At 36.9% G+C, this 27,061-nt stretch overlaps 1 long non-coding RNA gene and 1 pseudogene across 1 annotated transcript; both read right to left on the minus strand.

The window, feature by feature from the left end:
• Positions 1–2,106: 2,106 nt before the first annotated feature.
• Positions 2,107–6,406, minus strand: LOC139951849 (uncharacterized). Its single transcript, XR_011787844.1, has 3 exons — positions 5,984–6,406; positions 4,068–4,399; positions 2,107–2,188 (listed from the first exon to the last, which is right to left on the minus strand). It is a non-coding gene; the product is annotated as an uncharacterized lncRNA (long non-coding RNA).
• Positions 6,407–7,915: 1,509 nt separating this feature from the next.
• LOC139951630 (leucine-rich repeat-containing protein 31-like) lies at positions 7,916–26,074 on the minus strand (annotated as a pseudogene).
• Between the last annotated feature and the right edge of the window lie 987 nt (positions 26,075–27,061).

Raw genomic sequence — 27,061 nt, forward strand, 5'->3', positions numbered from 1 at the left:
TTTTAAATATAAAATCACAACAATTTTAAATAACATAACAACTGATGACTTGAAGTACCAACCCCACAGAAATTTCCAGTAAGACTAGTCTCCTAACTAACAAGCATCATCGGCTTCGACCGATATGCAAATTAAGAAATGCCGAGGAAACTCTGATGAGGTCACCTTGAAATCTCTACTAGCAAGGACACATCAACAAGATCGAGGAACATTGGGGCGGGGGCACAACGGGGGTTGGACTCTGCAAGAGAGCGGGTTAGATCTCCTCTTACCCTTCGCCGACTTCACACACCTCCTCTTTTACACCTTAACGTCAACTTGCGTTTTCCGACCTCCACTATAGCGCTCTAGTTTAATAATGTAACTTTGTTTTTCGTTACTTTATGGAAAATGTCCAATGATTTAAGCAGGTTTTAACTGATAAATTATAACGATTCAATTAAAAAAAAAAAAAACATGTGAAAACACATGAATTGGGTTGTTTCCCGCTATAGCGCTCTTTAAAAGAGTAACTTTGTTTGTCAATACTGTTTAGAAGGTTAAATTGTTTAAGCAGTTTTAAACTAATGAATGATAACATCCAGTTCAACTAAAATATCAATGTTTAAACACATGAATTTGGGAAAATTGGATTTTTGTCTCTTGTGACAAATGAAGTGTAAGAACATTGGGTCTCCGAATACATTAATACATTGTATAATAACAGTTGTTCAGCAGAATAAAATAAAAATTACGAACAAAATAAATTCCAAAATCTATCAAAGAGATGAATATTATTGCACAAACAAAGTTACAAGTGGAGGTCGGATTTTGCCAAGTTTTCCTTACCTGAATCCGGCGATGACTCCAGCGATGACTCCAGCGTTGACTCCAGATCCACAGATATAACACACCCAAACCACACATCCATAGATAAAACTGGTCACAGACTCTTGAGAGTCTTCAGCAAAAAGATGTTCTCACTTGCTGCTCGCTGTCTCTGACCTGGAAAAAAACAACCCCTAAATTATTTACTATTTTAGTCAAAGTTTCATTTTAACTCTAAAAATCGTAATACAAGTCCAACCAAATTACGTTCTGTGGATGTCTCAGTTGTTCCTTTTGCTATGTTACTCCACGATAAAAAGTTACAGCCTACAATACACAACATATTCACTGTCACTGACTTGGAATTCCATCTTTAAAGGCAGGGCCATTTTTTTTATTTTGCAAAAGGCACTTTCATCGGAAAATAGAAAAAACATTTGAAAGGGGAACCAAGGTCATGGCCTCCGTTGCCTACGTATCATACCAGGCCTGCTGTCAAGCATAAAGTTTGATAAGTTTCCACCAAATTTTGAAACGAAAACAAAACGCCTTGAGATTGTTTGCCCATGTGTTTCTGTTGTCATCTTTATTTCTGCCAAGGTTTGCATACCAAGTGTCTGCTAAATGTAAGAGTCAGCCTGGTTCAACAAATGTTTCGATCAGCAGCCATCTTTTCATTACAAATTGCTTTACCTAGAGAATTTATGCAAGACTAGTGTAGAAATGAATTTCAGAATATCTGCCTTCTAGCCATATATGAGAAAATATGAAGTAGAAAGCACACAACATAGAAACAAATTGGAATGCAATCATTTGAAAACAAATTGCCCATTAGGGGCCATTCATAAATGTTTTTAAAAAATTCTCAAAAGTGTTTTGAACCCACCCACCCACCCCAAATTTCAATTTTTAAATATTTATTTACTTCACAATCATACTCTATAAACTCAATAATAAAGTAATGTCTTAAATTATGCAGATTTATCAGGTCAAAGGACTCCAACATAGAGCAGATCGAGCAGCCTTCTTTATTTTATCATGTAAAAATAAAATAAGTTATTTCTTTTGACCCACCCACCAACAATTACGAAAAAAGATCGATATATTTTTTAAACATTGACTATTATGAATGGCCCCTTAATGAAGTTGAATGGTAAACCCTTCATTTTCAAACAAAAGAAAATGAGCTGGTTATTAAAATGAATGAATTTTGGCAATAAAAAAAAACCAACTGATGAGATTTCTAACTTTAGGGTTTGTGATAACAGCAACTCACCTTTCGTTGTGTAGTTCCACATGGCCATCTTCGCATGGTGGAGTGTTGCAACTAGGTAAAACTTTACACTGGTCAGACACGAGTCCATGAAAAGATCAAAAAGACCTGCAAGGGAAAAAAGAGCTAAATTATGACAGGAGAAAGAAATGTTGACTTTATTAGACATAGTAATTACTCAAAATAAATATTAGCATAAAGCACTACTTTGTAACAAGTAATGGAGAGCTGTTGTTAGAATAAAACATTGTGTGAGACAGCTCCCTCTGAAGTAGCGTAGTTTTTAAGAAAGAAGAAATTTCTCACTAAAATATTTGATTCTGGTTTTGAGCTGAGTGTGGTCTAAATGAAATGCTGCTATATAAGAACCCATTATCTTGTATAGTGTTGTATTGTATTGTATATTGAGACTTCAGAATTAGATTTTGAGGTCGCGAAATCAAGCATCTAAAAGCACACAAATTGTGCAACGAGGGACTTTTTTGCTTCCATTAGTCTCTCGTTTTTTTTATGCATTATGTTGAGAAACACTAAGTGGAAAAAATGGGCCCAATTTCATAGAGCTGCTTAAGCACAAAATTTTGCTTAAGCGAAAAAATCATTGGCTAGTAAAATCAGATTATTGGCCAAGACTCCACTCAATTTTTTTGCTAAGTAAACAACAGCTAAATACCAGTCACAAGCAATGTATATGGCATTTAATTCTGGCCAGTAACATGTGTAAAATAAGCGAGCTATTTTCGTGCTTAAGCAAATTTTTTGCTTAAGCAGCTCTATAAAATTGGCCCCAGGTCTTTGACAATTACTTGCGTCCAATTCTAGTAATTAGCTTTTCAATTCTGTTGAATGTCAAAGATAAGTCATACCTTGTCTATACTGCTTGTTAAAATAAAAACAGTTTACACGTAAAAATCTGAAGAAAGTTGTATCCCGTTTAAACTTTTGTTTTCTAACTTTATTCCAGTCCGGTGAAAGTTTTAAGCTAGAAGCCCTGCAATCTTGTGGCAATTTACACCCAATTCAATGTCTGAAGTATTGGTATCAAATGGAACAAAGCTTGACCCAAGTTCACTTAACTGGGGTCGATTTCACAAAGAGTTAGAACTAGTCCTAGCTTAGGACTAGTCCTAGGAGATATACAAATTGCATGGATAGTCCTAAGTTAGGACGAGTAACTGGTCCTAACTCGAGATAAGACTAGTCCTAACTCTTTGTGAAATTCACCCCTGGTCTCATTATTTCAAGACCACTTACGCATAAATTATACTCTCAGAAAGACACCAGTGTTCAAGCAAAGTACTTTTCAATTGAGTATCAAGTACTGTTGAGTACTCAGCGTTCGAACTGAACAGGTGAACGAGTAGTAGGCTACTGCTCAAGTTTGAGTACTTTAGCTGCTGAGTGTACAAGTGTTAAGGTACCAAATTTTCCGTTTTCCCAGCACGGAGTCGCTTGGATTTGAATCAAAGACCTCCAAATTAATGTGCCGGTGCTCCATCAACTGAGCTAGCACTTTGTTAAAGGATTTTGGTACTTTTTTGTAGCACAAAACTCAATGTCCAAAGATTTACATTAAACTTACACCGTTTGAAGATAATGATAGTAGAAAGCATACCTTAAAATATAAGTTGCTGAGGTGCTGTAGTTTTTGAGAAATGAGTAAAACAATGTCATGAAAATACGTTTTACATGCTAAAATATTTTTATGACATTGTTGTACTCATTTCTCAAAAACTACAGCACCTCAGCAAATAATATTTTCAGGGAAGCTTTCTACTATCATTATCTTCAAACTGTGTCAGCTTAGTGTAAATCTGTGGACTTGTGTTTTTTGTCCTACAAAAAGTACATAGAACCTTTATGGAGGTCTCCCTATTTTGTCAGTATCTTGGTTTTGGGTACCAGTCAGAAGCAATGCAACAAGGATCACACCTATGTTTCTGACAATGGAAATTCACAAACAACATGAGGCCTGGTGTCTTTTTACCTTTCAGGTTTGTGGACTTCATTGGAGCCATCCTTGCTCGATGTTTAGTAACGCCGTCGCCAATCATTCTCCTTCTTTAGAGAATGTCCTCCCGCTGTCATCCGGATACAACTTGAGATAATGAGATATTGAAGCCAACTTCAAGAAGAAGCTCAACAGGGAAATAAGCCCGGTGCGGAGGGATTTGCTACAGCTATCTTCAAGAGAAAGCTTGGCCTCTTCCTCGGAGCCTCTGGTCACACGAGCTCAACATCAATGTCGGCAGTTCAGTTCTCAACTCTGTAGTGACGTACTGAAGCATTTTACACACACTGCAGCCATCATTTACAGTGCTGCCAAAATAAAGCAAAACTGGTTAAAGTTAGTTAGCTGTTGTCTTTTGACATTGCATCAAGGATAAGAGATGCAGAATCATCTCATTTGCATAACAAAGAGATTTGCATACAGTTTAGCAAAGCCTTGCTTTGAAGAATGCATAGAAACTAGTAATAGTTTCTTTTAATTATTCAGCGCCCAGGCGCATGTGTACATGTAGAGGCGTGAAATAAATCTTCATTATTATTGTTATTATTATTTATATTATTATTATTATTATTATTGTTATTATTAAACTGAAGATAAAATAAGAACACTGCTGTATGTTTTTATGCTTTTTGGTCCTGTAACTAAGATGTATGTTCAAGGTAAGCAAGAGAGTGGTTGTAAAGACCCTTCCCATGAAATATGTAAATTTCACATAGCGCATGCGCATTAACATTTTGGTTGGCAAAATTAGGGAAAATCGCGCCGTTTTGTACATGGCTAATGGCTGCGAGAGGCAGACGCGATTGCGCGTCTACTTAGTGCACAACTCTATGGCGTTTGCCAACCAATAGGGTCTGTTCGCATGCGTGAATGTAATTAGCATATTTCATGGGAAGGGTCCATTATAGGCCCTATGCATTATTAAGCCCCCCCCAAAAAAAACAAAAGGGATACAAAGAAGAAATAAAACCTTTTTTTGAAGGAATCAGGGTCAAATATACACAATGCTTTTCTGAACAAGTATTTGTGAAAAACTAAAAATACTTTTTCTCTTAAAAGGGGGTAAACCTAAGATATAATTGCAACAACAGTGACGCAAGTAGTACAACACAATAACTGTGTCTATAGAAAAAAGTAAGAGTTTAAATGGCGTTCCAGAAAATAATGTCAAATTATGTCGAAAACAATATGAAAACAATGAAAATTGCCCTTTAAAGGATTTCATTCATTCATTCATTCATTAAGGTTTATTAAAAATATCACCAAAAATCCACGACAGAAGTTAAAAAGACTTAAATTGGCGTGCTTACATTCATTTTTGTTAAAAATTATTAAAAAAACAACTGACTTAAAAAAGAGAAGAAAAACTGAAGGCATAAATGCACAAAAAATGATAAAAATTTGATTAAATTTGATAACAATTTTGATTTGGGTACTTTTTGTAACACAAAACACATTGTCCACAGATTTACGTTAAACTTACACAGTGGGAAGATAATGATACTGAAAGCGTACCTTAACACATCCGTTGCTGAGGTGCTGTAGTTTTTGAGAAATGAGTAAAACAATGTCATGAAAGTAAATTTTTACATGCTAAAATATTCTTTGTCTCATGATCACTGAGACAAAAAATTATTTTCATGATATTGTTTTACTCATTTTTTCTAAAACTAAACCAACTCAGCAGGAAGCTTTCTTTTCTTCTATCATTATCTTCAAACTGTGTACATTTAGTGTAAATTTGTAGACATTGTGGGTTTTTTTTCCAACAAAAAGTACATAGACCCTTTAAAAGCAAAGTTTGGAATCTCTCCGATTTATTTTCTTTGTTACCAAATACAACCAGTGTGAGCGTTTTGAATTAAAAAACAACATTAGGCCTGGGTGTTTACCTTTCTGGTTTGTGGACTTCACACAGCGGCAGCAGCCATCCTTGCGGGGCCGGGCTGCTGCAGCTCTAGTCCCACGGTCTGGTTGGGTGTGCTCTGGTCCCGCGCCGGGTGGGCTGGGTCGTATGCTCTTGCAGTGGACCTTTGGTCAGTACCGCCTTCGCAAGTCAGTATTTATTCCCGTTGTCATCGAGATCCAACTAATAAAGAGTGACACTTTGAAGCCAACTTGAAGAAGCAAGCAACTGAAAGCTCAACAGAGAAGTAAGCCCCGGTGCGGAGGGATTTGCTACAGCTATCTTCAAGAGAAAGCTGGGCCTCTTCCCCGGAGCCTCTGGTCGCTCGAGCTCAACATCAATGTCGGCAGCAATTTCGTAAAGTTCAGTTCTCACTCTATGGCGACGACGTACTGAAGCATTCTACACACACTGAGGTCATTAACACTGCTGCAAACACACACCAACAAATCACCTATTTTATAGAAAACTAATTAAAGTTAACTAGGTTTTTAATTTGGATACAAGCAAGTGCGGGGGTTACTTTTAAGTGGGCGAGAAAATGTAGCAACCCTCGTGTTCAGTCCGCAGTACCAGTGTAAAACCACATGGTTTCGCCCACTGCTGGTAGTAGTTAGCTGTTGCCAAAAAGAGCATTGCATTCAGGATACGAAACACGGAATCGTCTCATTTGCATAACCAAGATATTTGCATACAGTTTGGCAAAGTATTACTTTAAAGAATGCGGGGAATTTACAAGATGCCTGCAAACTTATTTTGGTAACCTGTTTTTGGCGTGGTTTTTACGGTCGAGTGCATTTTGCTGAGCAAACAAAAATCTTAACAACAAAATTACCAAGAATAAAGAGGGGGATCAGCGTGTTCATAAACTGGATTAAAACAAAAGTCAGGCTAATATGGTTGGTTTTCAGAGGAATAACTAGAAAATACCCCTTTCCCCCCAACAGTGAACCGGTATTATTATTATCATTTATTATTATTATTATTTCATTATTATTATTATTTTTTTTTGGGGGGGGGGGAGGGGGAGGTTAGTATAGTTTAATTTATTTGTAAATTTAAAAAAAATGAATGTCAAAAATTTACTTTTTTGTAATGTTGCCTCAGCACATCTTTGTGAAGTGCATGACAAATTATAGCCATTTTTATAAAAATCGCTGAAGAACATTGGACAAATGATTTTTTTTTGTAATGGGGGTGGGGGGGAATGAGAAAATGTCTCGGAACACTGCAAAGAAATGTCTTGAAAACTGAGTTGGGCACCTCAACAGCTCTCCATTGTTCGTTACCAAGTAAATTTTACGCTAACAATTATTTTGAGTAATTACCAAAAGTGTCCATGCCTTTACCAGTCACTATAATGTAAACGTCATAATGTAATTTGGCTGATAACCTATGTTTGTTTTTTACATGCTTAGCAGGTTTTTGTGCATACAAGCTTAATGGAAATTGGACCCTTTGCTGAAAGACGCCTCTCTTTGACAACTACCAATAGTGTCCAGTGTCTTTAAATGAACCTGTTGCCTTGGATCGGTCGAGTTGGTCTTTGAAAAGCGTTTGTAACCGTTTGTTATAAAATGCATATGATTAGAAAGATATTTTAAAAGCAGAACATAATGATCCACACAAACATGCCTCGAAATTGCGTGGTTTTCCTTTTACCTCGTCGACTAACACGGTCGGCTATTCATCGGAGTCAAATTTTTGACTCCTATAAATGGCCGACCGTGTTAGTTTGCAAAGTAAAAGGAAAACCACGCAATTTCGAGGCAAATGTGAGTGGATCATTGTATTCTACTTTTAAAAGATATTCTGCATTTTATAACAAACGGTTACAAACGCTTTTCAAAGACCAACTCGACCGATCCGAGGCAACGTGTTCCTTAAACGATATTTCAAACCAAATTCTTCTTCATGTTGTGAATTGAAACAAAACTCGAATAATCTGAATGTCACTTTGTCAAAATCGAACTTGTCAAAACATCCTTTGAAAACCCTGTATAATGGAATATGCAAGCGAATCAAACGTCACTTTCGATCGTAGATAACAGGAATCATTTAAGTTATTGCTAATCTTGTACTTAGTGAGGGATAACAATAAGAAATCAATAATAGTAACATGGGACACTGAAAGAAAAAAATCTCACACAAATAATTTCCATACAAAACTTCAAGAATAAGTTGGTGTTTTATTCTCTTGAGAAAATAGAATAAGCTGTTGCAAACAACTTACCAACAAAATGGAAAGAAAATAGTTAATGGCCTGACATTTCGACCTAAGCCAAGTCTTATTCTTTTATTCTCTCATTACATTCACTCCAAGAATCCCGTGTCAGAATTGACCCGGATTTGGGTCCCAGGGGGCCAGACCCATTTCTGGGCCTGTTTGACCCGGAATCCATATAAATGTGACCCGGAATCCGTGTCATTGTGACCAGAAATTTGGTTAAATACGGGGATTTTGAATCGGATTCCGGGACACATTGACACGGATTCCGGGTCAAACTGACCCAGAAATGGGTCTGGCCCCCTGGGACCCAAATCCGGTGTCAATTCTGACCCGGGAGTTTTTAGAGTGTTCTACAACAGTTCAATAGGCAAGGCAATGAGAGTGTAATTTTTCTTAGCATTGTACCTTACATACACTCGCCTCAATGAAAAGGAACATAAATAACAAAACTATAAACAACACTGTTTCATCAGTCAACATAAATAATCTGTAGACACATTTTATCAAGGAGTTAAAGGAACACGTTGCCTTGGATCGGTCGAGTTGGTCATTGAAAAGCGTTTGAAGCCGTTTGTTATGAAATGCATATTGGTAAGAAATATATTTTAAAAGTAGAATATAATGATCCATACAAGTATCACTCGAAATTGCTGATCATTAGGTACCAATTAATAATAACCATAATAATAGCTGCATTTATGTAGCGTTTAATACAAGGTTTCTAAGCGCTGTTAGTGTTACAGATAAGTGTAAAATAGAAGACAAAATTCTACGTTAGATGATAATACATGTAGCTTATACTGAAATCTTTGTCTTTAAAGTTAATATTCCAAATAAGTTCTTCTAAACGAACTAAATGACCAATTATAAATCTACATGTTTAGTGTAAATTTTTCATTGATAACAGTGTCAACTGTCAACCAACTGCTGTCTGAAATACTACCATTAACCAGAGACCATGAACCAATCGGGGGACAATCTTGGATGTGTGGCAAAAAATTATCCCCAACATTTGGTTCTTATATAATTGGCAATCAAAAGTCTTTCTATTTAAAGGCAGTGGACACTATTGGTATTACTCAAAATGATTATTAGCATAAAACCTTACTTGGTAACGAGTAATGGGGAGAGGTTGATAGTAAAAAAAACATTGTGAGAAACGGCTCCCTCTGAAGTGACGTAGTTTTCAAGAAAGAAGTAATTTTCCACGAATTTGATTTCAAGACCTCAGATTTAGAATTTGGGGACTCAAAATCAAGCATCTGAAAGCAAACAACTTAGTGTGACACAGTGTGTTGTTCTTTCATTGAGCTCAAATTTTCACAGGTTTGTTATTTTATGCATGTTGAGATACACCAAGTGAGAAGACTGGTCTTTGACAATTACCAATAGTGTCCAGTGTCTTTAAACATGCCCACAATCCATGTCAAAGGATTTACCAGTATTTATAATCATATAAGAAGATAAACCATTCATAGGTTGGTTTTGATCTGTTTGTTGGAAACTAAAGAGGATCGGAATGACTGTGCTCTTCAAATAAAATAGTATCACGCTTTTTTAAATCCTACCTTTCAACTAGAAATACTACGGTGTGTCTTTAATTATTAATGAATACCCTAAAGGCACTGGACACTATTGGTAATTACTCAAAAATAATTATTAACATACTTGGTAACGAGCAATGGAGAGCTGTTAGTAGTGTAAACAAACTTTGTGAGAAACGGTTCCCCCTCTGAAGTAGCATAGTTTTTGAGAAGGAGTAATTTCTCAGTAAAATATTTGAATTGATTTTGAGACCTCACACACAAGGTCTCGACATCAAACACCGAAAGCACACAACTTCGTGTGAAAAGGGTGTTTTGATCCATCCATTATTATCTCAACTTTGACGACCAATTGAGTTCAAATTTTCACAGGTTTATTATTTTGTGCAATTTCCAAAGGTGTCTATAGTGTCTTTATTATAAGAAAACTCCCATCTAGATCAGGGTGCTACATCTAGACAACCACAAAAGTGAACATAATAAATAAAATTGAAATGCAAAGTAGATTGGAATTGAACAGTTTACTAATTCTTCTTGACCATTTGATTTTTCTCTCATCCCATGTTTGGTCAAGTTCTTCTTGGTACTCGACTTTTATTGTAGAACTAGAAAAAGTTGCCTTTAGTAATTGAAATATTACACCAGATGTTTGTTTATATTTCACTGGATACTTGTCTATTTCATGTCTTGTTTTATTATACCAAAGTAACTTAACTCCATAACTCTGGGGAAGTGTCGTGGCCGCGCAGTTAAGAGCACCGAATTAAACACTGGTATTACTGATCAGCAGAGTGTGGGTTCGAATCCCCAGCCGTGACACTTGTTTCCAAAGGGTATATGTACTTTTTCCTAACAGGTTTACATTAAACTTACAGTTTGAAGATTATGATAGTAGAAAGCTTCCCTTTAAATTTTACTTACTGAGGTGCTGTAGTTTTTGAGAAATGAGTAAAAGTAGTAATTTTCGTCTCAGTTTTAGCATAAAAAACGTATTAACCAGTTATGCTATGGTTTTAGTATAATATCATAACTAGTTAAGGGGATTTTACATGCTAAAATCATTTTGGTCTCATTAGACCAAAATGATTTTATGACTTGTTTTACTCATTTCTCAAAAACTACACAACCTTAGTTAGTAGTATTCAAAGGGAAGCTTTCCACTATCATTATCTTCAAACCCTGTAAGATTAATGTAAATCTGTGGACATTTTGAAAAAGTACCCGAATGCTTTAAGCAAGACACTAAACCATTGCTTTGTCCTTCGGATGAGACGTTAAGCCGTTGGTCCCATGTGTTGTGTAACGCATGTAAAAGAACCAAGTGCACTTATCGAAAAAAAGAGAAGGGGTTAGCCCCGGTGTTCCTGGCTGTGGCTGCTGTATGCGCCCTAGCCTTGTAAACCCTTATAAGGTGCTACATAATTCAGTTTCAGAATTCATCACTGCAATAACCTATATTTCTGAAAGTTTGTATATACTCAGCGCCTTGAGTACCTTGTTTGGTAGATACATGTACGTGCGCTATATAAGCCTCTGATATTATTATTATTACATCCCAACACAAATAAAGTTTACATCATGACAGCAGAGATAGCTTACAGTATTCGTTTTAAAGGAACGTTACAGAATTGGTAAGAAACAAAAATTGTGAAGATCACAGGTTTACATAAAACTTACACGGTCTAATGATGATGATAGTAGAAAACATCCTGTGAAATATTATTGTCTTTAAATGTCATATATTTGTTGAGGAATAAATTATTTCGTGTTTGGAGTTTATCGCTCAGTGAGCGTTTTATTCATTTTTCTTTTTGCATTGATTGTAATGCAAAAATGTGATTTGGTTTTTCACTATTTTCTCGGACCCAGATGGCCAATCGATCTCAAACTTCTACAGGTTTGTTAGTTTATATTACATATCTGGTGGATTACATAAAGTGCTTACACTGCCAGCAACTGTTTTGTCAGCAAAATCAATTCTGTAAAGTTCCTTTAGTCTAATTTAAAAGAATATCTTTCCCTCAACTTAGCAGAGAGCACAATTGTACTTGGCTTTAAATACACAGACAGTGAAACTTCATTTACCTTGAACTACATCTAATTGCATTCTTGTATAAAACTGTGAGTGTTTAGTTATAACAAAAAATAATAGAAGTTCTAAAAATATACATCAGATTTGCCTTTATTTACACACACACATAAGAGATGATGACATGATGCTTAACTCCTGCACCACGTTTCTGTCAATGTATTAACACAACCAGGGCCCAATTTTAATTCCATGGTTTAACTTTTAAGAAAGTTGTTCCCGTTGCATTCAGACAGCACTGCGTAAAACCCGATACAATTTATCTTTGGTTTTAAGAGGTCAAAGCAAACTTGACCCCGTTCCTCTAACATCTGGTTTATTGTCTTGTTCATTGGTCACAGTGTGTTTACGTAATGATTACGGAGGTCAATGGGTCGTCTGTTGTGAGTGAAACCGGATATGGTCTTTTTTATTCTGTCCACACAGTGTTAAAAGAAAAACCTGAAAGCGGTTTCAAGATAAACCCCCTCGTTGGACGGTCTATGTTTTGTGGGTTGAACTCGATTCGGTCTTACTTTAGACACACAGAGTTGAACTTGATCAGGTTGAACCATGAGTTCAACCAACTTTAGTACTGTGTCTGAACGTACATTATGAACGCGGTGCAAGACTAGCCAACTTGAATGCGCGCATTCGTGTGACAAAGGGAAAAAACATCTTCCCATGAATGGAGGGGAAGGAGTTGTGTATGTTTATTGTGAAACTTGCTGTTCGTTTTCTGTATTAGAGATGATGTCGTTATTTGGCTTTTGATGATTATAGGCAAAATTATAAGCCACGGGTTCAACTTCAGTGGTGTGTTATATTTGAGTGTATTCACCTATAAGGACATGAAGAAGTCAGAGCCATGGGACACTTGATCAACTGCTGCTCAACAAGAATCATTTCAACCACTTAGTTGGGCAGTGCAATTTGTATTTGTCACAGCTTCGGAACATCATGCTCAGCTTATGAAGGTTCTTCCATCTTCTTTAGTGATGGTACCCATATTGCAGCGGAACCAGCCAAAGGTTTCGTTCATCTCGATGTATTGATAATACCTTACACCATGTACATTAGAACATGGAAGGAAGGATGCAGTGCAGAGTGTTGTAGAGTCACCATTACATCATGCATGAGGACCGTTGAGGTTTAGCTTGTCTTAAAGCTAGCCGTCTTTTTCACAAATTTTTCAAAATCTTTGGATCATCCATTGAGAATTATTCATTTATGACCAAATGGGGCAAACCACGCCATGCATTATCAATATGTGTAACATCTTCATCTTCAAGTAAACAGAAGCTCAAGTAAAGCTTCTGAAGGTTCTCCATCTTCTTGAAGTGATGGGCCCATGATGCAGCAGAACCACCAAGGGATCTATTTTCTGAAAGATCCAACTCAACCAAGTTGGGAAGATCACACAGTGCAGGATCAATATGTGTCATATCTTCACTCGTCAAAAAAGGGAACCTCAAGTAAAGCTTCTGAAGGTTCTTCATCTTCTTGAAGTGATGGGCCCATGATGCAGCAGAACCACCAAGTGATTTATTTTTTCTTAAGATCCAACTCAACCAAGTTGGGCAGATCACACAGTGCAGGATCAATATGTGTCATATCTTCACCTGTCAATAAGCAGCCATTCAAGACAAGCTTCTGAAGGTTCTCCATCTTCTTGAAGTGATGGGCCCATGATGCAGCAGAACCACCCAGGGATTTATTTTCTGAAAGATCCAGGTCAACCAAGTTGGGCAGATCCCACAGTGCAGGAACAATATGTGTCATATCTTTACCTGTCAATGAGCAGTCACTCAAGAAAAGCCTCTGAAGGTTCTTCATCTTCTTGAAGTGATGGGCCCATGATGCAGCAGAACCACCAAGGGATCCAATTATCGAAAGATGCAACTCAACCAAGTTGGGCAGATCCCACAGTGCAGGAACAATATGTGTCATATCTTCACCTGTCAATAAGCAGTCACTCAAGAAAAGCCTCTTAAGGTTCTTCATCTTCTTGAAGTGAAGGGCCCATGATGCAGCAGAACCAATAAGGGATGTATTTCCCCCAAGATCCAATTTAACCAAGCTGGGCAGATCACACAGTGCAGGAGCAATATGTGTCATATCTCCACCTGTCAATGAGCAGTAATTCAAATTAAACGTCATAAGGTTCTCCATCTTCTTGAAGTGATGGGCCCATGATGCAGCAGAACCTCCAAGGGATTCATTCATCGAAAGATCCAACTCAACCAAGTTGGGCAGATCACACAGTGCAGGAGCAATATGTGTCATATCTTCACCTGTCAATGAGCAGCAAATCAAGACAAGCCTCTTAAGGTTCTTCATCTTCTTGAAGTGATGGGCCCATGATGCAGCAGATGAGGCTGCTCCTGATAAAGCAGAATATTCTTCAGTACTCTCATTCAATTCGCATTCATCCAAAGTCACTGTTGAAAGATTCGTCATTAAGCTCATAGAGTCTACCAAGTCTGACATACACCCACCCAAGTGACAGGAATGTATCACTACTGACTGTACCTTCTCAAGATAATCAGTTTGTTTGTTTTCCACTGTGCATGTGTGAACATTTCTAAGCAAATATGTGAATGAGTTAAGAGTGTCCCTGTTCCAAAAATTAATGTCTATATGATCTGTTAGAACAGACTTCATGAACTCCACTGGGGGTAAATCTTTTGTCTGACCCTCAAAGTAGTAGTCAAGGCCGATTTCCATCCAGCCTGGTACTTTAGCAAGTGTTTGTAAAATGCTATTTGTACATGTCATGTTGTCACCAGCACAAAACCGCAAAATATAATGAAAGTCACCACTTCTAGAAATGATCATTTCATCCAGGCTCTTTTGGAATTCCACCGGGTCTGTTTCTAACAAGCTTTGTAAGTATTTACCAGCACAACACTCTTGAAAAGTCTTATGAAGGAATTGAATGCTGTTGTGACTTTTCATTCCCTTCAAGACCTTTTGTCTTGTAAGAATACCTGCTTTTATGGCAGATTCAAGCACATTTGGTTCAAACACTTGCTCAGGAAAAGCAAGCTGTTGTTCTGGAGCAAGAAGACCAAGCAAGGCAATCTTTCCAAGTTCATTTGTTACTTTTGATATCTCATTTGATGACATATCAGTTTTTCTGTGAAATATGTACTCCAATGCCTCACTGTAGATACGAGACATTGTTTCTGGGAGTTTAGAATCCTCTCTCCACAAAATGCACATCAACAGAAGTAGCATTGGACTCTTTGCCAAATCAGATAAAGCATTTGAGGATTTGATCCTCCGAATAAGCCCTTCTGCTTTGTCATGTTCATCCGAGTAAAATCTCTTCACATACTTCTTGATATCTTCACTATCAAAACCTTCAACCTTGACCTGTGTGAAAGGCTCTTGAATTAATGATCTTGTCACTAATTTATCATAGTGAGAGGGGCGAGTGGTAACTACAACAAAACACTCTCTGTCTTTCTTACGGTTCAGGATCTTTAGAATTGAACCAAATAAGGCTTTATCAAGGGCACGGGTCTTCAACTCATCAAAGCCATCAAACAAGAACAGTACTTTCTCTTGATTGTGACTGATAAAAGAACTCAACGAGTTCTTATCTACACTTGTTACTCCGCTTAAAAGTTGGTCAAAAATTGAGTCAACTAGCTCTGTGCTTTGTTCAACTGCACTCATTCTTATAACAAATACAAGCTCAAACTGCTGCAGTGCTTCACCACATGCCCAATCATAAGCCATCTTATCAATGAGGGTAGACTTCCCTCTTCCAGCTAACCCACTCAAAACAGCCTGATTTATGCAATCACCATCTCTTGTTTTCTGAAGGAAAATATCCTTATATGACTCCAGTTTCTTTCCAGATTTCTCCAATGTTAATTCTGTAAAGATATCTTTGATGTGTTTCGTGTCATCATCCTCCCATGGTATCAGTTTCACATAGCTACCTGTTTTCCTATAATGAGTTCTTATTGCCTTTCCACAACTCTTTGCAGCGACCTGGGCTGGATCGTTTGTCGAATGGGCTCCTTGCACACTTCCATCATCTGATTGTAAACAAAAAACATGATATGGAACAATTAATCTTGATTCATAAACACGCCCCTTACAGTTTCTCTTCTCCTATTGGTGGAGAGCGCGTCACAAGGGGGTGTTTAAACGGTTGATAAGGACCAGCTGGAGCTGTTTATAACCAGCTGACTTCCGCGAGTCGGGCGTGCGCGTACACCAATATATCACACAGAGCGCACAATTCATAGCTATTAGTAATCTATTTCTAAGCGCGCGCACGTAAGCTATTTCTAAGCGCGCGCGCGTAAGCTATTTCTAAGCGCGCGCGCGTACACACAACCCACGTGCATGAAACAGATTCTTCACAAAGTTTTTGACAAAAATACTTCAAACCTCGAATTTTCATTGTCAAAGTGTCTATAATTGTATTGTTTTAATGTTTTTTAACAAAAGGGCATTTATGAATGAGAATAAGAGTAGTGACTCGATCATAAACGTCCGTTTAAAACCTTGCAGGATCGTTGCCATGCGATAAAGGCCCTATCACACGGCAACGACCTTGCCGGATTTAAACGGCCGTTAAAGAACTCGTTGCTACCCTTTTATTCCCTTATTTAAATTGTTTCACTTGGCTGCTTGGAGGTTTTTTTAGGAATCACAAACGATATCTGCATCCATTTATTGTTTGCATTACTTGGGTATGTTGACTTTTTAGTAAAGCTAATCTGCAATCATGTCTCATCTTGTCCCAAGTTGACCATCACAAGAAATGACACCATGTACTTACCTGAAGTTTTGGGTTGTATTGACGTTCCACTGGCAGTGGCAGTAGCTTGGGAGGAGTCAACTAGCTTTGGAATCTTGGGTGGAGTGCACTCTTGGTCAGACCCTACAACACAGTTTAAAGGGCATGTTTGATGATCAAATATCAACATATCATGGTTTTATTTTCATCAATGTATAAAAACAAACAAAGTTTAAGGAAAGCCCATAAGATACTGGCAATCTTTTAGAAATTTTAGGTCTAAACTGGGAGTGTTGTGACGGGGGCCCACATTAATTTCAGAGATTTCTTGACGCTGCAAGCCTCCTTATCAAATCATTGCCACCAAGGCCCTTTCAGCAGAAACTGCCAGAAAAAAACAACACAGCAAACTTCTTCTCTTAATGATCAGTGTGGGTATAATAATGACTATCCAAGATTTGACATGTTTTGGTTGATTAAATTACCTGTTGGTTTTACTGCTGAATCCAAAGCTTGTTTCTGTTGTAAAGTGGCAGTTAGTTTCTCCAATGCAGGTAAAATATTCTCTGGAAGACAAAGTTAAAGAAAGAAATAACGGTTATTAAGATTAGATGATAAATTATAGAGAAAACTCTTGAGTAGCTGAACTATTTACAAGCAAAATGTAGCACAATGGATGCACAATCTGGATACATATCAAGAAACCTCACTCCATGATGTATTAAATTCAGTACTAGCTCATTTTACAGACAATATTTTTGATGGTGTAACTGCGAACCTCATCACAATATATATTATTATAGTTGTCATCTCCCACCGGTGATGTGTTTATATTGTTGTTTACAATTTATACGTTTCTCTTACGTTTATCAGCTTATCCTTGTTTGCATAAAGTCAAAGTTCAGTGACCACAGCCAATCGCCTGCGGGCATCTTAGGAATTTGTTTTAAGGTGTGGCAAGCCCATATTATTTCTGTACACAGGTATTGGGGTGCCGGTATTTCTAAGTCATTTCTTTTCCTGGTTTCGTTTGGTTAAGTTCGCCGTATTTTTTGTAGACAACCCCAGCTAGTTTTCATTGCCGTTTTCGTAAGTAGTATTTCTTCATTGTATAATATTTAATGTCACTTATTTCAATTATATAAATGTATTGGTTATTGTAAATTATTTCCTTTTTATTACGATGATTTTGGCTAGTTGGAGTTATTTTTCTGGTTCATCCAAAAGCTGTAATTTTGGGATCCTAAATAGATCTGGCACAAATTTTTTGGATTGCTAAGATTTTTTGGCGCCACTAGGCAAAGCTGTTTTATTCTTCTAAGTCCTATTTTTGTACCCAACATATTTGTTTCTTAAAATTACTTATATTATCATGTGTGTATTTCCCAACAGTTTTGTTATATCAGTATGCCGCCGTAAACTCCTGTAAACTCCTGTAAACCTATCTGTACATCGCCGTTAAGTTTCCCACTGTGTTAAAGTGATTTCCACGGTAACAATTTGTAAGTGTTAATTTAGTACAGTCTATAATTGTTATAATTGTTCATCGTTTGATACCGAATTGTTGTGAAGTAGAATTGTTCAAGCTTTTAATAATTGCTTTCTTTAATCCTTCTGGAAACCCCCGATTGCTAATTTCCTTTAATCTTTTCTGGAAACTATTTACCGTTCATTTTTGTATAATCTTTCCGGAAACCTCTGATTGCGTGTTTTCTTTAAATATCTTTCTGGTACTTTGATTTATTATTGAGTTAATTACGTATTTATATATTAATTATCTATTTCATTATTTGACATTCTAGTTCACCTGCTCCTCGCTGAGTGCAAATAAACTACCGGGTCGATAAAACACAATTTGTCCACGGCTTATTATTGTTATCATCAACACGGTGACAATAATTGAATATAAAATTATCTCTACTATCGAATTCCTCTGTTCCGATGTTTTGGATATAAATCAAAACAAACAATTTCCACCTTTGTCTTTTCCACTATAAAAATTCTAATAAAATTCTAATTCATGTTTAATTTGTTCTACATTTGTAACTTAAAGGAACATTATAGAATTGGTTTTTGCTAACAAAACAAATGCTGGCAGTGTAAGCGCTTTATGTAATCCACGTTATACATTAACTGACAAACCTGTAGAAGTTTGAGATTGATTGACCATCTAGGTCACAAGAGAACAGTGAAAAACCGATCACAAATTGTGCATTGCATCCATGCCACAATAAAAATGAATAAAACGCTCATTGAGCGATAAACTTCAAACACAAACTAAGTATATTTATTTTACATTAAATATGACATTTCCCAAAAAAATATTTCAAGGGATGTTTTCTACTATCATTATCATTAAACCGTGTAAGTTTTAGGTAAATCTGTGATCTTCACGATGTTTGTTTCTTACCAATTCTGTAATGTTCATTTAAAAGAAAGAAACCAATCTACAAAATATCTTCATGTTTGTGCCTTACCTGTTGCTCCTGGCTTCAGCTGTAGGATGTTGAACGTACAGTTAGTAGGATTACCAACAGCCAAATTACCACTGCCTTCAATACGGTGTAGAGCCAAAGACTGGTTGGCCATCAAACAGGTTCCTTGACCTAATTGATTTTCTGCTGTAGGGGCAATGAAGGAAAGTCATTTCTACAAAACATAACAACATAACAATTCAAATTACTAAAGCGCTATTCCATAAAGATCATAGCGCACTGGAACAAAATTAAACATGGAATAAAGGTGACTCTTAAGGACTTTACAAAAAAGCAGATAGAGTATTAGATTCCATAATGGCAGTAGGGAGATTGTTCCTAATCATCAGCCCAGCTACACTGAATGCAAATTTGACCTGGAACTTTGTTTGCTCGGGTATTATTCAAGCGAGTGATGTCAAGTGTGGACCTAAGAAATCATGGAGGAGTGTAATGTGACAGTAAAGTGGTAACATAATAAGGTGTAGTTTTGTTAAAGCATTTAAAGACACTGGACACTATTGGTAACTGTCAAAGACCAGTCTTCTCACTTTGTGTATCTCAACATATGCATAAAATAACTAACCTGTTAAAATTTTACCTCAATTGGTCGTCAAAGTTGCGAGATAATAATGAAAGAAATAACCCTTTTCACACGAAGTTGTGTGCTTTCAGATGCTTGATTTCGAGACCTCAAAATATAATTCTATGGCCTCAAAATCAAATTCGTGGAAAAATACTTCTTTCTCGACAACTAAACTACTCTTTTCTCGACAACTACGTTACTTCAGAGGGAGCGGTTTCTCACAATGTTTTATACTAACAACCTCTCCCCATTACTCGTTACCAAGTAAGGTTTCACTAATAATTATTTTGAGTAATTACCAATAGTGTCCACTGCCTTTAAGAATGTCATTTACAAACTTGTCCACACTGTGTCCAAGAATAATTAATTTATGCATTTTGTATGTCATGTCCCATGTATAATTTGTTTAGAAAAAAACGTGCATGATACTTTTTGTAAAAGAATGGTAGAATTTATAAGAAATATCTAACTACTGGCCTCTCAGAAAAAAGCCTTAAGGTAGTGTGCCATGCTTAGCCAAGTATTTGCATATCTGCCGAGTTGAAGGAAATTCATTCTACAAATAGTTAGGTTAAAATTAATCCTCTTTATATAACACCCAAGCAGATGCTTGCCATTTGATTGGATGATTGTCCGTCACATGATAGCAAATAAAAGTACTATTGCACGCTTACGTCACCCACCGTGCATTTTTCGTTCCATTCACCGTGTATTTTTCGTTCCATCCGAAAAGTACTATTGCACAGTGAGTAAAAACATCACTGTGCGCGCGTGTTTGCCAATGCAGCAGTGTTACTGAACTGCAAGGCACATACTACATACAGCGTCTGCATGTCTCAAAATAGCTGTACAGAACGCACATAGTCACTGTTAAATCCCAGCAGACCGAACCAAAAGAAACAGTGTAATTTCATCTGCTGAAAGGTGGAATGTTCAATTCAACTCGGCTCCGCCTCGTTGAATAGAACATTCCACCTTTCAACTCACGAAAATATTTGCACCATTGCACTCATAACAATCATTATTTGTATACTACCAACCATGCCAACTCTTTATTAATTTAAAATTGATGTTATATCCCTTCTCCAGGGTGTTGGGTGTATTTTCTAGTTTAAAAGGGTGTGTGTACTTTTTTCTAACACAAAACATAATGGCCACAGATTTACATTTAACTTAATCGGTTTGAAGATAATGATAGTAGAAAACTTCCTTTAAAATATTACTTACTGAGGTGCTGTAGTTTTTTAGAAATGAGTAAAACAATGTCACAAAAATAATTTTCGTCTCATTTTTAGCATGTAAAAAGGTATTAACTAGTTATGGTATGTTATGGTATGATAGAGAGGTTTCGCAGAGTTGCGGATATGAATACACATACAGATATCGAACCGTACGTGTTCGCGTCAAGTGAGCTGTGTAGTTTTGTTTCGCAAAATTCTAACGAATACCCTCAACTTGAGGCTCAAGAGGGCGCTATTAACCAAATGGCTGCACCCATGGACAATCGCCGTTTGTCTTTTTCTGAAGCATGGTGGTTAACAAATGTCCAACTACGTCCATGTATGATACCTCTTATAGACATGGTGAAAACCTGGTACATTTGAAAATAACAATCCGCTACAAAAACATGAACAAAATATACTCGTTGTTTACTTACGTGTATGGCGACAGATTCCCATTTTGGGCAACTATTCTAACTTGTGTACAACGGTTATACGCCACATGGACCTCAAAAAGTGATGACCTATTATGACGTACACGTTCACGTAAGAGTATCGGTGACTCTGCGAAACCTCTCTAGTATCATGTTTTACGTTTTTACATGCTAAAAAAATTTTCGTCTTACTAAAACGAAAATTATTTTGTGACTTGTTTTATTCATTTCTCAAAAACTACAGCACCTCAGTATGTAATATTTGAAGGGAAGCTTTCTACTATCATTATCTTCAAACCTTGTAAATTTAATGTCAATCTGTGGACATTTTGAAAAAGTATCCGCATCCTTTAAGGAATAAAACAAGATATCAAATCAAATAAGATATTGTTTTTATAGACAATGGTGCCCATTATTACATAACTCATCTACAGATAAATACATTTCAAATTATGCACAGTAAGTTTATAGGCCTACCTTGAAGCATTTGTGTGTTTTCTGCTCTCACTAAGTCCCTTGTTTCTGGTGATGGTTGAATATTTTCAACAACAGCCATTAATCTTTGTTCTAGTTCTTGAGATTGCCTGGCCATCTCCTCCTCTTTCATGGTCTCCTCACTCTGGTCAGCCATTATCTGACACAATCTTAGGAATCAAAGAAAGATATTGACTCAGATGCCTTTTCGTGTTTCATTCTTGTCTATGGATCACGACAAACAATATATTTCTGATTAGATGTCAAAGTTCATGAAATACTGGTCAGTTATATGATGTAGTCTCTTACCTTCAGTTCAAGGACCAATCAGTGCTTTAGCCAGGCTCATTCACCCAATAGTCCAAAAGACGAAACATCTTCACTGAAGTCCTAGCCCATTACAAAGTCCATGTTGAGTTGCTTGACAAACCTAATTTTGAGAGCAAGAATTCAAAGAAATGTTCTAAAACAATAAAGATGCATGGTGATATAAATTCAGGTTTTGAACTTTTCCTTGTCTGACTGTGTTAATAATCGAGTTATAACGAGTAATATCAACTCATGACAAGACCTAAGAAATCCTCTTTTATTGTTCAACAGCTGAGTGTGGAACTTCTCTCTAGTCACATGATCCATCCATAAGATGCCCTCCTCAATGTGCTCCATGTGTGGACAGCTTTTCAAGTCTTCAATTATCCTAACAAGTCTTTTTATCAGTCGTTTATTGAAAAGGTTATATTATAAGGTGTCGTGGCCGAGCGGATAAGAGCACCCAACTTAAGCACTTTGTGCTTCTGTTCAGCAGAGTGTGGGTTCGAATCCCGGTCGTGACACTTGTGTCCCTGTGCAAGACACTTAACTGCTTCTCTTACCAATCAAAATTACCAATAATGTTCAGTGTCTTTACAATTATATGTGATGACCCATATGCCACATCAAACTCAGCCACTTCTTGGAAAAAGCAAAAAATATCTTTACAGTGAAGACAGCCATGAACTGAAGGAAGGGTGAGAATTTGAGAAAGCTGACCACCCACCCTTATCAATAAAATGTAAAAAAAGGTAGCACTAATCTAATGACACTTCTCATAGATTGATAAATACTCTCAACAACGAAAAGCCCATAAAAACGTACTTGTTAGCTGTTGAGTGAGACAGAAATCCCCAGCAATAATGTGGTTTCGATAATTGTTCACAATCATCTACAACTGTTAACAATTTACGCATATTTTATGTTTCTCAGATTTCGGATGCTTGATTGAAAATGGAAATTTGAATCATAGAATTAGAAATTATGATGTTCATTCGCACATGCTGCAGTCATGGAGGTAGAAATTTTGCAGCTAGCTAAATATGCAGTTGGTGCCCGCTGTCACCTTGCTACAAAAGTTAATGCAACTGACAATTGATATTCTTGTGAAAAGTTTTTGCTAATTTTTAAAACAACAGACATCGTTTTCATCTAAAATTTCAAAGGAATCCAGATCTTTTTACTTAAAAAAAAATCAAAGTATAAATTGAGTATTCAAAATCGGCATTTGACCGTCCAAAACAAATCAACAACACTACCTTTCAACAAAGTTGTGATACTAACTGTACACATGGAGGTAGAAATTTAGTATTTCTACCTCCATGCCGTACACAAATAATATTTAAAAGCTCCAGGCAGGCAGTGGACACTATTGGATATTACTCAGAATAATGATTAGCATAAAACCTTACCTGGTAACAAGTAATGGGGAGAGGTTGATAGTATAAAACATTGTGAGAAACGGCTCACTCTGAAGTGACGTAGTTTTCGAGAAAGAGGTAATTTTCCCCGAATTTGATTTCAACTTTTCAAGACCTCAAATTAGACGTCTCGAAATCAAGCATAATCAAGAAGAATACCGGACACTTGGGCACCTCGCAAAGTTGGCACTTGCAAAGTCGGCACCTTGCAAACTCGGCACCTTGCACACTCGGCACCCACTCGGCACCAAGAATGTCGGCACCATACAAACTCGGCACCAAGCGAAAAATTACTATCACCTCGAGGAGTCAAGTGGTTACAAATAAAGTAGCGTGCGTGTTCTTACACAATGAAAAATGGTTTGGTAGTTGGTAGCTTTGTAAACTATGTTAAATCACTAATTCTGTGGGTGATGAAAATTCTGAACTTTCGAGAACATTTGGGCCCCCGGAAGTTTACCGTCCGGCCCCCATGTGCTGTGTTTAGTCAACAAGTAGGCTGCATGTCGGTGAAAGTACGGTGCCATTTTCTTATGATTTTGGCTCTGAACAAGTTTAATAAGGGTTTGTTTTATAGTCAGGTAAATAATTTTAATGGATTTTTGCCTCTTAACAGAGCGTGATTTGCCGAAAGGCACTGGCCGGATAATTTCTCGAGGGCTCCGTTTTGTGCGTGATATGGACGGCATGCAGGCACACGCCACTAGATCGTTTGGTGTGCACACTCCTTCCAGTGCTAATTTATTATTATTTTTTTACGATAATTATATTCAAATAATATTTGCAATGTTATTACTAATAACTTTATAACAGAATCAAGCTTTTTATGGGACTATGATGGTGGGACTGATAACATAAAAACGAGGCCTACCACACAGTGTGAAAATCAAACTTTTTCAACTGCGTGCCGAGTTTGTATTTGATACATGTGCCGAGTTTGTGGGTGCGAGTTTGCAAGGTGCTGAGGTTGTGGGTGCCGAGTTTGCAGGTGCCGAATTTGCAAGGTGCCGAAGTGACCGGTACCCATAAAGAAAGCACACTCTTCGTGTGACAACAAGGGTAATTTTTTCTTCCATTATCATCTCGCAAATTCAACGACCAATTGAGTTCAAATTTGTACAGGTTTGTTATTTTGTGCATATGTTGAGATACACCAAGTGAGAAAACTGGTCTTTGACAAAATTACCAATAATAGTGTTCAGTGTCTTTACTATTGAGCGTCATACGTTATCGACCCTCATATGTTTTCGAACCCCAACTTTGACTCCCGTTTACCGCGAGATTGTGCAAGCTGCACCGGTGACAGAAGCTATGCAGTTTACTCTTGGTCTGTATTTTCATCAGGCTTAATCATGCTGAGAATAAAGTTTCCTGTCGTTGGTTATGCTCAAACATTTATAAAATGATTGATTTTTGGTACAAATCACTAGTGCATTATTATGCCAACATTCAAATGATTCATTAGAAACATCATCCAACCTCAAAAGTTCAAAACAAAATTACTATCTGCTAGATTGAGTTTCATTCTGCTGTCACTAGATGGATCATGTGAGGTGGTTACTATTTGAGATTCTATGGTGTGCCAATAAAAGGGAACAAATCAAAACATTTTAAGTGAAAATGACAACAACAAAAATTTGATTTTAAAACTGCATACTGTAATACATTCCGCCAAGCGTAATAAATATTAAGTCTACAGAGAAAATAATCATAGATTGGTTTCTTATCTCCTGAAACCAAACATTACTGGTCTGAAATGGGGGAAAACGGATTGTTATGAAGTGTGTGTATTTCAAGGGGGTGGGGTGTTTTACTTTCATGCCTTATGATATTTCTGGATTCTAATATAGTAGCCATGCCTTAGGACAAAAATGTAATTAAATTTGTTAAGTAGTAATTGAATAATATTTTTGATTTATTTTGCACGCCATACTAGCTTCTGAATATTCAATAAAATACCAACCAATGAAAGGTGTGAAAACATATGACGTTGCTCCAATGTCGTGCATGCATAACCACTGTTAATGGCGGACTGTCTCTCGCAACGTAAAACCAAAACTTTAAAAATTTCAACACACCATGAAGTTAAAGTATTATTGTTAAAAAATTGGATAGATGATTTGAAAAAAAAAAGTTTAGTTTTTGATTGTGAACAATTTTCCTGTTATCCTACTGAAAACACATGACACCAGGATACTAGCCCACCTTGTTGAGCTGTTAATGGCTCCGCTTTTAACATCGGTCTCATCACTGTCACGGTGACAGTGATGAGACCGATGTTAAAAAAAAAAAGCGGAGCCAGCCATGAACAGCTCAACAGGACCTCCTACGATACACTAGACTTAGACTAGCTCACACCACCTGCCCGATATTCACACGGCCACCCATTTCTAAAAAATAAAGAAGGAGTGATAAACGTTAAATTATGTACTTACGTATACTCCAAAAATGATGATAATCTGAAGATGTGTACAGTGTAGGCAATGGGGAGTTTTTTCCCCAGGTTTTTCGTGTGTAACTTGTCTACGCCGACACAATTTGGCAATAATTTCCACTCCTATTCATTTCCGCATAGATGACATTGACCTTGTCGTCGACAGAGGGCGGTATTTTTTTATTAGTACCGTGACTTAAAAGTTATGCTGATCGAGGGTGCTCCACAATAAAATAAAACTCCCATGTAGGTAATCAATGTTAAATGCTAAATATTCAAAAATTCTCATTAACTATTTTAAAGTTTCTTGAAAACCAGTCAGATAAATTTAGACCCCTAAACTTCTTATTTTTATTAAATTGTTTGCAGGTCAGAAAGCTAAATAGGAAAAACTCTTAAAAACCCAAACTTATCATCTCCCCAGAAACTGAAAACTCACAACACCATGTCGTGATCTATCTCAATCCTTTCTCACTCTCGAGTCTACTACTTTTTCATTGTGACAAAGTAGGTAACAATTACATTTAATGGATGTGTTGTAGAGTCTGAATTAAAGCAAGACTTTGTGGGGGGGGGGGGGGGGGTCTGCAAATGAACCCTACTTATTTTTGAAATACTCAACTCGAGTTATAGAAATAGATGGTCCCTCCACCACACAATCATTTTTCGCTGATTACAAAAGAAAACTCAAATGTCGTATCTATGTTCTAACGCTTGCAAGGTGGTAAACTGTGCAAGAATGTTAGGATAACAATCTCGCGAGAGCTGCAAATACAAACAAATTGGGGATCGGTGAAAAATTAAAAGGAGCAAGTATAATAAGTGATCCAGTAATCACACGTAGGCCTGATGGGTAGGTCTTACGTCCTTCTTCTCGAAGACAAACTCTCAATTTCCAAAATTTGTCCACTAAAATGAGTCTCAATTAGGCCGACTAGAGTTGTTTATTTAACGATATTCAAAATTCATATGTTAATCGAAACAAAGAATTTGATTGTCACTTTGTCAAGATCGAACTTGTCAAAACTTCCTTTGAAAACCATGATAGAATATGCAAGTGAATCAAAGGTCACTTTCGATCGTAGATAACAAGAATCATTTAAGTTAT

This window comes from Asterias amurensis, chromosome 19, assembly GCF_032118995.1.
Source record: "Asterias amurensis chromosome 19, ASM3211899v1".
Classification (NCBI taxonomy): domain Eukaryota; kingdom Metazoa; phylum Echinodermata; class Asteroidea; order Forcipulatida; family Asteriidae; genus Asterias; species Asterias amurensis.